Source organism: Staurois parvus, unplaced genomic scaffold (assembly GCF_062004578.1).
Source record: "Staurois parvus isolate SC_StPar_1 unplaced genomic scaffold, SC_StPar_1.0 ptg000018l, whole genome shotgun sequence".
Taxonomy (NCBI): Eukaryota; Metazoa; Chordata; class Amphibia; order Anura; family Ranidae; genus Staurois; species Staurois parvus.
The window spans coordinates 14,945,642-14,959,670 of record NW_028317814.1 but is presented as its reverse complement, the minus strand read 5'-3'; the positions used below and the strand labels follow the sequence as shown (position 1 = coordinate 14,959,670).

Below are 14,029 nucleotides of genomic sequence, written 5' to 3'. Positions count from 1 at the left end.
AAAAAAGAAAAAGACAAAAATCGAACCCTTCCCCCAGACTATTTCAGTTTCATTCAGTAACAATGGTTGCTAAAACCAATGAAATGCAAAAAAAAAAAAAAATCCTTGCCCAGAGTAGTACAATATTACTATGGTAACATTGTATTGCTTTGGGCACCATGTGTTGAAAATGGTAATAAAATAAAAAAGTAATAAAAAAACTGAAAAAAATAATTAAATTATTATTTATTTTTACATACTGTCACCAGGTCAGTGTCCCTAATCACCACCACACCACTTATATGATAATACTGGACTGGACTGGTGACAATATGTTAAAAAAAAAAAAAATATATATATATATATTTATTTACAACTTCAAAAAACTTGCCGTGCCTCTTACTAAATAACTTTGGCTGTCTATTTTCCAAAAATGGGTCATTTGGGGGGTATTGGTACTGTCCTGGCATTTTTGGGCCTCAAGAATTGAGATTGGCCATCAGTACATTAGAATTGATTGATTGGTAGATATACAGTGGGGATCAAAAGTTTGGGCACCCCAGCTAAAAATTTGTATTAATGTGCATAAAGAAGCCAAGGAAAGATGGAAAAATCTCCAAAAGGCATCAAATTACAGATTAGACATTATTATAATATGTCAACAAAAGTTAGATTTTATTTCCATCATTTACACTTTCAAAATAACAGAAAACAAAAAAATGGCATCTGCAAAAGTTTGGGCACCCTGCAGAATTTATAGCATGCACTGCCCCCTTTGCAAATCTGAGACCTGCCATTGTCATGGATTGTTCTCAATCATCGTCTGGGAAGACCAGGTGATGTCAAGCTCAAAGGTTTTAAATGCCCAGACTCATCTGACCTTGCCCCAACAATCAGCACCATGGGTTCTTCTAAGCAGTTGTCTAGAAAACTGAAACTGAAAATCGTTGACGCTCACAAAGCTGGAGAAAGCTATAAGAAGATAGCAAAGCATTTTCAGATGTCAATATCCTCTGTTCGAAATGTAATTAAGAAATGGCAATCATCAGGAACAGTGGAAGTTAAAGCAACATCTGGAAGACCAAGAAAAATATCAGACAGAACAGCTCACAGGATTGTGAGAAAAACAATTCAAAACCCACGTTTGACTGCACAATCCCTCCAGAAAGATCTGGCAGACACTGGAGCTGTGGTACACTATTCCACTATAAAGAGATACTTGTACAAATATGGTCTTCATGGAAGAGTCATCAGAAGAAAACCTCTTCTACGTCCTCACCACAAAAATCATCGTTTGAACTTTGCAAATGAACATATAGACAAGCCTGATGCATTTTGGAAACAAGTTCTGTGGACCGATGAGGTTAAAATTGAACTTTTTGGCCGGAATGAGCAAAGGTACGTTTGGAGAAGAAGGGGCACAGAATTTAATGAAAAGAACCTCTGTCCAACTGTTAAGCATGGGGTTGGATCAATCATGCTTTGGGGTTGTGTTGCAGCCAGTGGCACAGGGAACATCTCACGAGTAGAAGGAAAAATGGATTCAATAAAATTTCAGCAAATTTTGGATGGTAACTTGATGCCATCTGTGAAAAAGCTGAAGTTAAAGAGAGGATGGCTTCTACAAATGGATAATGATCCTAAACACACCTCAAAATCCATGGGGGATTACATCAAGAGGCGTAAACGGAAGGTTTTGCCATGGCCTTCACAATCTCCTGACCTCAACATAATTGAAAATCTATGGATAGACCTTAAAAGAGCAGTGCGTGACAGACAGCCCAGAAATCTCAAAGAACTGGAAGACTTTTGTAAGGAAGAATGGGCAAAGATACCTCAAACAAGAATTGAAAGACTCTTGGCTGGCTACTGAAGGAATCAGCCTTTCAGCATTACCATACCGCCATTTTGTCTCTTAGCCTAAGCTCTGCCATTTTAAGATAAGTATCCATTTTAAAACTTAGTACTTAAAGATGAATTTGTGTTTTAAGACTGTTTTTTACTTTCGATAAGAGCCTAAGGTTCCTCTTTTCCCTTCAGGTATAACTTCCCTTTTTCTTTTAGCTAGCACAAGACTGAAAGTCTGCGGTTGGATATATCCTGTTGCAAGATTATTAATAATTATAGCCAATGTTAAATAGGGAAATTGTCTACTTTCTATACTGAACAAAAGGTCATGTTTGACGCACTTAATAATAATTTACATAAATGCCAAATGATTGGGCATGACTGACGTATGTAATATTCTGATTGGTTTATGCATATCTGACAATTGATTGGTTCTTCTATTTCCATGCATTGTTTTAAGTTTCATATATAAGTTTAAACACGGAAGAATAAATTCAGTTCCTTCTGAGATACCACCTTGTGTCTGTGTGCATTTCCTGTGTCTCAGAGGGGGCTCCAGGCCTGAGGACAGACACTGATCAAGGCCAGGGACTGACGGGGGTCAGTGGCTCGAGAGGAACGACAGTCAATTCCTTTCAATTGGGGGCTCGTGTCCGGGATGAGATAATCACCCTTCGGTAAGTAAGATTTTTTGTCATTCTGCCAAATAAGTCTCTTGCCGTTAAGGCTCTGATAAAAATTTCATGCCCTATTGTAGCACTGGACCTCACGTCATAAGACGCCAGTGGCCAGGCGCAGAGTGCTGTGGGAAGCACTCTGGAAAGACCGGAGCAGTTTTGGGAACTGCAAGTCTCTTAAGAGAAGGGACTGAAAAGAGTTTCTTTGAGAAGAAACCAGAAAAAGTCCGGGGTTGATCAGTTCTGTCCTGCAACTCTTTGCTTTTCTTCCTATCGCATAGAAGTATAAGATAATTTGTTTGTGTGACACAAGTGTCCAGGTGGTAAGTGTATGGACCAGCGGTTACTGAAGGTATTGTCAATTTCAGTGTGACATGCCCCACCCCTTCAGCTAAACCTTATTGGTTGATGATCTGGATGGGGTGATTGCGTGGCAACACTGAGTTGGGTGCCTATGTAAATGTCTTGTTCAAATTGTGTTGTAGGCTTATTGTTAGAAAAAGTGGGAGGTAGTCAGAGTCAGGATATTATTAGAAGTATTGTATATCCAGGTTATAATCTCCACTTTTGGTCAACCACTAGAGAAAGACCCAATCAATATCTTAAGTCCAGACATTTTTATAAAGTAAATTGTCATTTGGAAGTTGACCCCTGTCTTTTGGGACAGCCTATAGGACAGATTTGTAACACAGACCTTTGTAAGTGTAAAAAATGGGAAGTGGTCGAAGTAAGGATAAACTCCCCCCCCCAAATGTTGGTGAGATATGTAAAGATTATGTAGCCCGTATCTGTGGGACAGATTACTATCTAGTTAACCCCTGGGTGGATAAATTAGCAGACTGGAGTGAATTCATGGGAAGTGTTGACCCGTTTCCCCGTGATGGGAGTAATGATACTTTTCATATGGATATGATTAGGGGTCTCTGTCTGGGGGATAAACAGGCTTTTCCATGGTATGAGGGAGATCCTGCGTGGGATCAGAAATATATGGCCAGAGGAGGACAAAATTGGTTAGAATTTGCCCCTCTCTGGTTTCATAGACAAACTGGGAAACAAAATAAAGCCAAAGCTAGAAATGTAGATGCCACTAAAAGACATGCATTAGAGTCAGAAATAGACAGACCCACACACCCTCTCATGCCATTCCCTCCCCCATATGTCCCACCTGTCCCACAGCCCACAAAACTTTATCCATCTCTAAGAAGATATTGATTTTTTAGCCAGACATTATGCAGTCCAGCACCCCACTGCACCTCCAGCACCAACACTTCCACAGACCCCTCAAATACCTAGTGCTGTTTACATTTGTACCACACAGCCTAGTACAGTTCAAACTCCCGCGCACTCCCAGGGTGTGGTTCAAATTCCTACCACACAGGGAGTGACAGGGGGAATAGCTGTTTCTTCAACTACTGAAGCAGATGACTCACTTGTTGATGATTCCGCTAGTTCAGGCTCTCTGCTGTTCAGAGCAGCTAATAGTCTAGGTATAGTGGACATGCTAAGTCCATCACACACACGCCATAATACCCAATATGGTATTGATTCCAATACACAACAGATGCCCTTCATGACAATAGGAGACAATCTATTAAAGATCCATTGAGATAGAAGACATAAATAGGATTGTCAAACATTGTCCAAGACCCACTGTTTCTTCAACGGCTACTGTGAGCTATTTGAAGAAAGCATGTAAAGGTAGAAATTACACACAAGAGGATATGCGCCTTATCCTCGATGGAATATTGGGACAAACATCCCCTTGGAATTGGGGTAATGTTGGGACCATATCCATCTTAGAAGCAGGCAACATTACTGCCACAAATTATAAATTAAACACAGAAGATGATAGGGACAATATGTGGAGAGAGGTCTCAGAAGAAATGGAATGAGCTTTCCAATCTAGATCCTCCCTCCCTACCGCAGTAGCCTGCAAGCAAAAGTCAGGAGAAACTGTGTTAGATTTTTGGAAAAGATTTAATGAGACATGGACACAAGAGGCAGGATTGACATTGCAAGACACCATGCATAGTCTACTGATTCAGACTTTCCTGTCCAATCTAAAACCCAGTGTCATGTTAACTGTAAAACAGATGATTTCTGAATGGCCCACTTGTACCAGAGAACAATTTCAATTAAAATTGACTGAGAAAGATGCTGCCGGATGTCTAGAGATACCCAAGGCGGTGGCCACTCATTTTCAGGAAGATCCTTTTCCCCACACAAACCCGCCGTACAAGAGAAGGGGGGGTTTCAATAACCGAGGCAGAGGCCGGTTTAGGGGAAGAGGGAGGAATAATAGGGGACGGGACACGGGTTGTTTCAACTGTGGGGCTGAGGATCATTGGAGAAATCAATGTCCATATGAAACTCAGGACCACGCCCAGCATAGCCCCTCCCCAGGCCAACCACAAAGGGACCTCCCACAGCAGAATGTGAGGTTTCCTATCTCTTGGCAGACACAATCACAAAATAAATGAAGGTGCCCAGAAGGTGGTATCCCAGCATTCCCGCTTGTCTCTCATTCTTATAAGGAACAACCCCTTGTATCCTTACATATACAGGGCAAATTAATCCCATTTTTGTTGGACTCCGGGGCCACTCGTTCGAGTCTGAGTGAGGATTATTATAAGGGAGAGGTAATGAATGCTGAACCTTCCATGGGAATAAATGGGATACTGACCAAGACTTATAAAACACCGCCTCTTCCAATTTTTGACCCCATACAGGGAATCACTCTGCTAGATCACTCATTCAGAATCATACCCAATTGTACAGTTAATTTGTTAGGGAGAGACCTCCTGGGAGAGTTGAACATCAACTTGAAATCCACAAAGAGAGGTGGTATTGTGGCTCACTCTGCCAAAATGCCAATCATCCCTGCCATGACAATGATTACTAAAGAAGACCCCTCATTTCCTGCTGGAATAATTAATGACAAAGTTTGGGCAAAAAGTGCCTTGGATGTGGGATCCATTTCCTGCACTCCATATAAGGCCACACTGAAACCATGGGCTCAACCTGTGTTTCACAAACAATACCCTTTGTCAAAAGAAAAGGAGGAAGGAATAACGCCCATGGTGGAACACTTTCTCAAGGAAGGAGTTCTTGAAGAGGTGATTTCACCATACAACAGCCCAATAAATCCAGTTAAGAAGCCGGACGGCTCTTACAGATTTGTGCAGGACCTGAGGGCCATTAATGATCTTGTGATTCCCATTGCCCCAATAGTGCCTGATGTACCAACACTCATTTCCTCCATCCCAGCTGATGCTGAGTTTTTCACAGTGATTGATCTGACAAATGCATTTTTTTCAATCCCTGTTGCCAAGGAGACACGCCCAATTTTTGCGTTTCATTACAGGAGAAAGACCCTTGCTTGGTGTAAGTTACCGCAAGGGTATGTAGATTTGCCTGTGGTCTACTCTGTCGTCCTCCAGGCTACCTTAAAGCCATGGACTCCTCGCCATGGTTCAGTTTTGGTTCAATACGCAGATGATTTGCTTCTCTGTAGTGTTAATCGGGCAGCCAGCCAGGGGGATAGTGTAGATCTCATGAACTGGTTATATGAATGTGGTCATAAAGTGTCTAAGAAAAAGCTACAATGGTGTCAGAAAACTGTTGAATACCTTGGTTTTGTTCTCACAAAAGGTGAAAGGAAAGTCAGCCACAAAAGAGCTGCGGCTCTTATGGGTCTGCCCCGCCCATTGACCAAGAAAGACATGCTCACCTTTCTTGGTATGATTGGTTACTGCCGCCAATGGATACCTGACTGTTCCTACTATGACAACATTTTGAGACAAGCCACAGGTTCAGAAATGTCAGATCTTGTGAAATGGTCAGATGATATGTGCAATGCTTTTGTGTATCTGAAAAATGCTATGGTAATAGCCCCTGGTCTTGGTCTGCCCGCATATGATCAAATGTTTCATCTGTATGCTAGGGAAAATTGTAAAACTATGGCAGGGATCCTGGCCCAGGAGCATGGAGGAAAACTCCGCCCTGTTGCTTTTTTCTCAAAAATGGTTCCAGTACAGGTCCAAGGCATGCCTGCGTGTCTCAGAGCACTAGCATCATGCGCTATGGTGGTCCAAATGGCTACGTCACTCACTCTGGGACATGAGACCACCTTACATACCACCCACAATGTGTCTATTCTACTCAAGAATATACATACCCAACACATGTCAGCCCAGAGACTTAGTGGATATGAGGTTATACTGTTGTCAAACCCTAAGTTGAGAATAAAATATACCTCTCCCACTTCAGGTCCAGCTCCAATTTTGAATGCCTTATTAGGCTTAAAGGGAGAGCAGGATGAAGTTGTTCCACAGCATGATTGCCTGGAATTGATTCATCAGGACACCTCCCCAAGACAGGATATGTCTTCTGTGGCTCTTCCAGAGGCACAGAATGTTTTTGTAGATGGCTCTTGCTCGAGACCCACTGATACTGTTTACCATGCAGGATATGCGGTGGTGCAGTTGCCAGATAAAGTACTTGAAGCAAAACCCATCCCATACCAGTCAGCTCAGGCCGCTGAGCTGATAGCCCTTACAAGAGCATGTCAGCTTTTTGAGGGACAGGATGTAAATATTTACACAGATTCCAGATATGCGTTTGGCGTGTGCCACGATTTTGGAATAATTTGGGAAAAGAGAGGAAAATCCATCTCACATTCATCTCTGGTGAAGGCTTTACTCAAAGCCATACAACTGCCAAGATCCCTTGCTATCCTACACTGTAGGGCACACACAAATGAACAAACTGATATTGCAAAGGGAAATGCTCTAGCTGACAAAGTAGCAAAAGAGGCGGCCCTTACCCAGCCTGCCATGATCCAGATGCCAATGCTCACCCCTGAAATGCCACTGTTGGATCAAACATTGCAGGATTTACAGACATATGCTACCTCAGAAGATATTAAGCAGTGGAATGCAGCTGGTGTGACCAAAGATCCATAAACTGGACTTTGTGTCACAGAGGGGAGACCATGCATTCCAAAGGCTAGTGCACCTCTGTTCATCTCACAGTATCATGGAGTAGGTCACAGGGGATGGCAGGTTACATGTGAACTGCTGGATAATGATTTTTTCATTCCTGGCCTTCCCTCTTTGGTAAAATCTTATGTGTCTAGATGCATTACATGCATAAGGAATAACCCAAACAATCCTCACAAGTCACAAGGCAAGACATGAACACCTGACATACCCATCAACACCTTTTACCCACCTACAAGTAGACTTTACACACATGCCAAAGGTAGCAAAAAAGACAAGAATATCTTTTGGTAATTGTGGACATGTTTAGCCGCTGGGTAGAAAACTTTGTAACCACAAAAGAAGATGCCCAAACTGTAGTGAGGATCCTCACACGGGAAATTATTCCCAGGTGGGGATGTCCACTCCAGATTAATTCTGACAACGGTCCAGCATTTGTGGCCAAGGTATGTCAGGAATGTCCCACTCCCTGGGCCAGACAGCCACTCATGGTAGAAAGAGGGGATTTGGAAACTGATTCAGGAGGAATATGTGAGAAAACGTATTGAAACTTTGGACAAGGTTGAAAGAAATGTTGCTCGCACCTTTCCTCTTTCTTCACAGGAACCAACTCACTCTTTCCAAGTCGGGGACCGTGTGGTGATACAAGCCCTCCATAGGAATCGGAAGCAAGAGTATCCCTTTGGGCCCCCTACTTCTGTGATCGCTGTCACCAGGACCGCTGTCCTGACTGAGGATTCCAAGGCCTGGATCCATGCCAGTCGTGTAAAAAGGGTGAACCAAGCCCCTAAGAAGCAAGACAAAGACACAGATAGAGAAGAAGAAAAAGGAAGTGAAGCCGGTGTAAAAGTCTTTGAAGAAGATGACCTTTCTGATGCTCTCACAGAACTCTGGGCAGACATTTTGCTTCCTCATACTAGCAACCCTGACTGTGTTCCTCCCAGTATGGACAATAACTAACTGTATTTATCACCCAGATGATTATGGAGTGATTAAGAGTATATGTAATACCCCCATCCAAGCTAATGACCCAGATAATGCAGAACCAGTGCACACACAAAACCATAGTACACAACATTCTAGTGTCAGAAAGAAACGAGGTCTAACCCGCACTAAGAGAAGGATGAGAAGAATGTCAATACAAGATAAGGGATGGGGGTTACAGGAAACACCAGTCTTGACTACTGAGGATGTAAATCAGACCATAGTGTTTACTCTGACTAAAAACCAGGTGTTTGACCCGACTAAAGTTACTTATGATATTGGACCTTATAATGTGTACATGTGTGGGAGGAATAAGCCCTGTGGTTACTGGGAGAATATATGGTGGACAACAGACCCTCATAAATGGGAGACCCAATCAGCTAGAATTCCCCTAGAGGACATAGGCACCTATCAAAGAATCTCTATAGCAAAAGGCCAAGGGAATATAATTTTCACAATAAGGAACCCACAGGTCAGAGATAGTGGGGAATATAGGTTGGGAATAACTGTGTCAGGAACAGACCCCTGGGCCAACCTCATATTACAGGTAAAACCCTCCCCAAGAGTCCATGTCAATACCATAGACAATTCATTCCCCAAAGTTAGGGATCGACTGGATAATGAGGTGACAGGAGTAGTGATGCAATCAGAAGACAGATTAAGCATTGAAACTGGTTACTCTGACAAAAATGAATGGATTGAATGGGTGAGATGGACCACTAAGAGCAAGGGACAGGGAGACTGTGTTTCATGTGCCAATCCCCGCCCCCTACTTGCCACAGTTCCTTTGTTAGAAGAAGAAACTAATATGTCCTGCCTAATTAGAATGTATAAAGATAACATCACTGAGAAGGAATGTTCTGATTTTGTTAAGAAGTTCCCTGTTACCGGATTACGAAATTTACCTTTGGCCTCTAAACCGGTACCAGGAAATTTCACCTGCTTTGAACATGATGATGCTAAGGGTAAAGATTTAGGTACATTTCCACCTAATTACTGTATTAAGACCAACCGCACCTCCGCAGAAGGCTACCGGAAGGAATGGTTTCAGGACCACCGGCAGCAACTGTCAGATGTGTGGTGGCTGTGTGGAGATATGAGACTCAGAGCCAGACTCCCCAGCAGATGGAAGGGAAGCTGCGCTCTGACCCATCTTCTCATGCCTTTCTTATGATCAAAGTAGAAGATGGGATAAGAAGCTTGCCCATCTTGGAAAAATCCAGATCTAGACGGTATAAAAGAAATGCACCCAGTGGTTCCTTTGACAATAGAGTTTACATAGATGCTATAGGTGTACCAAGAGGAGTCCCTGATGAATTTAAAGCTCAGGACCAGATTGCTGCAGGGTTTGCCTCTATTGCTATATGGGTACAGCCTAACAAAAATGTGGATTGGATTATTTACATTTATTATAATCAACAAAGGTTTGTTAACTATACTAGAGATGCTCTAAAGGGGGTCTCTGCCCAACTTGATGCAACATCCCTTACTGCTTGGCAAAACCGCATTGCTCTTGATATGTTATTAGCTGAGAAAGGAGGGGTATGTAAAATGTTTGGTTCCTACTGCTGTACTTTTATCCCCAATAACACCGCTCCTGATGGAAGCATTACTAGAGCCCTTCAAGGTCTCCAAATGTTGTCTGAAGAATTGGCTGAAAACTCAGGAGTAGAAAATCCACTAGCTGGTTTATTTGAAAATTGGTTTGGTAAATGGGGAACCCTGATGAAAACTATGCTGATTTCCATAGTAATGGCTGCTGCAGTATTAACTCTGTGTGGTTGCTATTGTATCCCCTGCATCCGAGGTTTAATGCAGAAACTTATTGACGCCACCATTACTAGAACCATGTGGAATCAGTATCTTGATAAAGGACCTACTAAGGGCCCCAGGTACCAACCTGTAAAAAAGGTGTAAGGTCACGTGCGTGACCTAAGAGGGGGTTTGAAGGAATCAGCCTCTCAGCATTACCATACCGCCATTTTGTCTCTTAGCCTAAGCTCTGCCATTTTAAGATAAGTATCCATTTTAAAACTTAGTCAGTACTTAAAGATGAATTTGTGTTTTAAGACTGTTTTTTACTTTCGATAAGAGCCTAAGGTTCCTCTTTTCCCTTCAGGTGTAACTTCCCTTTTTCTTTTAGCTAGCACAAGACTGAAAGTCTGCGGTTGGATATATCCTGTTGCAAGATTATTAATAATTATAGCCAATGTTAAATAGGGAAATTGTCTACTTTCTATACTGAGCAAAATTTCATGTTTGACGCACTTAATAATAATTTACATAAATGCCAAATGATTGGGCATGACTGACGTATGTAATATTCTGATTGGTTTATGCATATCTGACAATTGATTGGTTCTTCTATTTCCATGCATTGTTTTAAGTTTCATATATAAGTTTAAACACGGAAGAATAAATTCAGTTCCTTCTGAGATACCACCTTGTGTCTGTGTGCATTTCCTGTGCCTCAGAGGGGGCTCCGGGCCTGAGGACAGACACTGATCAAGGCCAGGGACTGACGGGGGTCAGTGGCTCGAGAGGAACGAGAGTCAATTCCTTTCAGCTACAAAAAGCGTTTACAAGCTGTGATACTTGCCAAAGGGGGCAGTACAAGATATTAACTCTGCAGGGTGCCCAAACTTTTGCAGATGCCATTTTTTTGTTTTCTGTTATTTTGAAAGTGTAAATGATGGAAATAAAATCTAACTTTTGTTGACATATTATAAGAATGTCTAATCTGTAATTTGATGCCTTTTGGAGATTTTTCCATCTTTCCTTGGCTTCTTTATGCACATTAATACAAATATTTAGCTGGGGTGCCCAAACTTTCGATCCCCACTGTATATACCATGGTTTGTGGACTCTATAACTTTCCTACAGACTAATAATATACAATAATTTGGGTTATTTTCACTAAAGAAATGTAGCAGAATACATTTTGACCTGAATTTGTGAAAAAAGGTTATTTATTTAAAACATTTTATAACAGAAACAAAGAAAAATGCGTGGTTTTTTTTTCAAAAGTTTGTGTTTTTTTGTTTATTTAGCAAAAAAAAACTCAGTGGTGAATAAATACCACCATAAAAAGCACCTTACAGCATCTGTCTCCATCCTGGGGATAATGGGATCCTGCCGACATTGGGGATCCCTGTAGACCTGCTCCGCTGCCTGGAGCGGGGAATCGGGTTCTGTTTGACCCCCATCCGTAGAGCTGGAGGTTCACGGCCTACGTGGCTTCCGAGAGGGGCCACACTATATTCCACGGCTCATATATCCCCTCCCCTCGATGTGCTAGTGTCCTGCGATACCATGGGCAGAGTTGCTTCCCTCTGATGTGGGTTCAGTTTCCACCTAGTTTAAACTTATTCAGTAATATTCAAGAAAATATTTTTCCTAACAAATTCATTCAAGACCATATTGCAAAAATGAATACACCTCAATGAAAGTCTTAGACGCAAAGCTAAGTTTTAGACAATAAAATCCTAATTAACAAGAATTCAACTACAGGTGAGTCTAAATATTCATTAAACAGGTGTACAGCAGTTGATTATAAAAGGGCATTACTTAACAAAGAAAACCCCTCCCATTTCATGCTGTCAGCAATGGCACCACATGGAAGAGAAATGTCACAAGGCCTGAGAAAGAAAATAATTTCTTTACACAAGAAAGGTGAAGGCTACAAGAAGATCAGCAACACTTTACTTATCAGTCAGAATTCTGTATCAAAAGTGATACAAAAATTTAAAAAATATGGAACTGCAACCATCTCACAGAGACTTCCAGGCTGTCCACGGAAGTTGACACCTCGACAAGAGCGTCTTCTGATGAGAGGGGTTAAAGAAAATCTCCATGCAAGTTCATTGCAGTTGTCTAAAATAGAAAGCAAAAACTGGGGCAATTGTTTCCTATGACGCAATATGGCGTATACTGCAATGGCATGCATAGGAATGGCATGCATGGGTGTCATCCACATAGGAAACCTCTCCCATGCACAAAAAATCCTGCCTAGAATTTGCCAGGGAGCATACTCAAAAAGAAGACTACTGGGACTCTGTACTCTGGAGTGATGAGACCAAGATAAATGTTTTTGGAACTGATGGCTTCAAAACTGTACGGTGTTGCAAAGGTGAGGAGTACAAAGAAAAATGCATGGTGCCTACAGTGAAACATAGTGGTGGCAATGTCCTTCTGTGCTGCCGCATGAGTGCTGCTGGTGTCGGGGAGCTGAATTTAATTCATGGTATCATGAATTCACTGATGTACTGCTCTGTATTGAAAGAGAAGTTGTGCACTTTTCCAACATGACAATGATCCAAAACACACATCTAAGGCCACTGTTGCATTTCTGAAGAACAAGGTGAAAGTGATTCAGTGGCCAAGTATGTCTCCTGATCTGAACCCAATCGAACACCTATGGGGAAATCTTAAAAGACAAGTTGAGCATCACTTTCCATCCAGCATCCAGGCTCTAAGAGGTTGTTCTCGAAGAATGGAAAAATGTAGATGTTGCAATGTTGCCAACTTGTTCATTCCAAGCTTAGAAGACTTGGTGCTGTCCTTACAAATCATGGAGGTCATACAAAATACTAGATATAGTAGTTTTTGTTGTGGGGTGTATTCATTTTTGCATCAACTAATTGGAGTAAAACTGAAGATTTTGTAATCTACGTTATACTATTAACCTTACTTTCATGTAATGAGCAAAACAAATGTTACATAAAACTCAGTTTTGCCAACATTTTGGAAATTGTTCTTGTGTTGAGATGTTGAATAAAATCTTACTTTTCAAAAGGGGTGTACTCATTTATGCTGAGCACTGCATATATGGAATGCCTTTAAATTCTCAGTAGCACATAATGGTGTGATTTTATATAAAGTTTTATTACAGCCCAGTAAACATCAAATAGGAAAGTCCAACAGTTACTTATGGTGTCATTGAGTAAAAATGACAATTTTCAATTACGGAAGGTGTTGTGTAGTCTTTACTCAGTATGGTCTATAACTGAAAACAACCCTCAACAAAGAGCAGAGCCCACAACCCCAATTACCATGGCACTTTGTTGCCATTTTGGTTTGAAGGTCACGCTGCTGACAATAAACTGTACATGAATCCATGTTTCTAGGAATTAGCAGAAGTCCATGGCCTTATCACACTGGTGTCCCTGTTTTGGCTCTCCTCACTTTAAGCTCCTTTTGGAGCTCATGATCAGATTCCCGTAATCTCCCAATGTCCAGCATGGGCTCTGTTAAAGGCTTTCCTTCTTTCTGCAACTGAGCCAGAGCAATAGCCCTCAGTAGTGGTGGGTATGGCACATAGCGGACAGGTTCTGGCTCCGGCAGAGGGATAAATTGCTTGAAGTTCTCTTCTTCATGCCGTGGTATAAGACGCCAGTCATGGTACATGACTTTGCTGATCTCCTGCTCTTCAGGCACGGTTTTACCTGGGTGAATGAAGAAGATGACCATCAATATAAGATCATCAAGTCACTCTACCTAAGATAGGCTCTGCTTATGATCCTGGATGAGAAATACGCTATA

General features: G+C 41.7%; 1 pseudogene; it reads right to left on the bottom strand.

The window, feature by feature from the left end:
• Positions 1–13,639: 13,639 nt before the first annotated feature.
• LOC149473119 (small ribosomal subunit protein mS34 pseudogene) lies at positions 13,640–13,957 on the bottom strand (annotated as a pseudogene).
• Positions 13,958–14,029: the final 72 nt, after the last annotated feature.